The sequence below is a fragment of the Galeopterus variegatus genome, unplaced genomic scaffold (assembly GCF_000696425.1).
Source record: "Galeopterus variegatus unplaced genomic scaffold, G_variegatus-3.0.2 Scaffold16686, whole genome shotgun sequence".
Lineage (NCBI taxonomy): Eukaryota > Metazoa > Chordata > Mammalia > Dermoptera > Cynocephalidae > Galeopterus > Galeopterus variegatus.
The window spans coordinates 6576-7599 of record NW_007742797.1 but is presented as its reverse complement, the minus strand read 5'-3'; the positions used below and the strand labels follow the sequence as shown (position 1 = coordinate 7599).

General features: G+C 60.1%; 1 pseudogene; it reads right to left on the bottom strand.

Moving 5' to 3' along the window:
- Positions 1-328: 328 nt before the first annotated feature.
- On the bottom strand, positions 329-649 carry LOC103582544 (annotated as a pseudogene).
- Between the last annotated feature and the right edge of the window lie 375 nt (positions 650-1024).

Here is a 1024-nt window from a genome sequence, read left to right as displayed (position 1 = left end):
TCTAGGCCCCTCAGGATTCCCCCCCCCAGCAGCCCCCTCTGTTTCCTAAAGCCCCTGGGATCGCTGTTTGGGGGACGGGCCGCTGCAGGCAGCTGCCCAGTGGCATGAACTCCAGTGGTGAATCCCAGAGCTGGAAACAGCCTGTCTGTGCAGGGAAGTAAACTGGCAAATCTGCCTCTGGCAGAGTCAGCGGGCAACCAGCACACCCCAGGCCAGGGCTCCTTCCCTCCCTCCTCCACCTCCCTCAGAGAAACCCAGGGAGAGAGCGTGGGGGCTGAGACCAAAGAACAGAGAGACAGGACCATGGGCTGAGATCAGGGTTGGGTCCTCAGAGGCTCTTGTCCTCCTTGCCCTCCCCAGCAAGCCCTGCCTGAGACACCACTGACTGCAGAGTGGCCACCAGGCCGCCCGTGGAAACTGCCCCCGTTGGCAATGGCCGCTGCGGAGGCCATCTTGGCTGCTAAGGAGGAGGCAGCGATTCCTGCCCCGGTGAAGCCCACGGTGCTGAGCACCACGGGCACAGCCCCCACAGCCAGGGCTTGTGGGGAGAGGAGCTGGATGGGGGTGGGCTCAGGGAAAGGGACACCCTCACACACTGGGTCAAGATTGGGCACCTCAGGGGGTCTGGAGAAGGAGGTGAGCCCTGAGCCTGAAGGAGACCATGGGCATGGCCAAAAACCACAGGTCGAGGGGAGCACAGCCAGGCAGGGAAGGCGGAGGCAGGGGTTAGAGGGGTCACTGGGTCCCAGAATCCCCACCCAACACTCCCTCTGTTTCTCTGATTGAGAGAGTATGGGGAGACTTCCTGGAGGAGGGGGCAATAGCATGGGCCTCTTCAAGTTCTGGGCCAGGCTCTGATTGGCACCAGGACTTTCCTTGGGAAAGTCACTTGTCCTCCAGGTCTCAGTGTCTGTCTTGGTCAAATGTTGGAACAAGGGAGTCGTTTGCAAGTTTCTTATCTTCGCTGATGAGCAAATCTTTTTATAGGAGCCAATCTCGCCCAGGAGATTGCATTAGCAAAGAG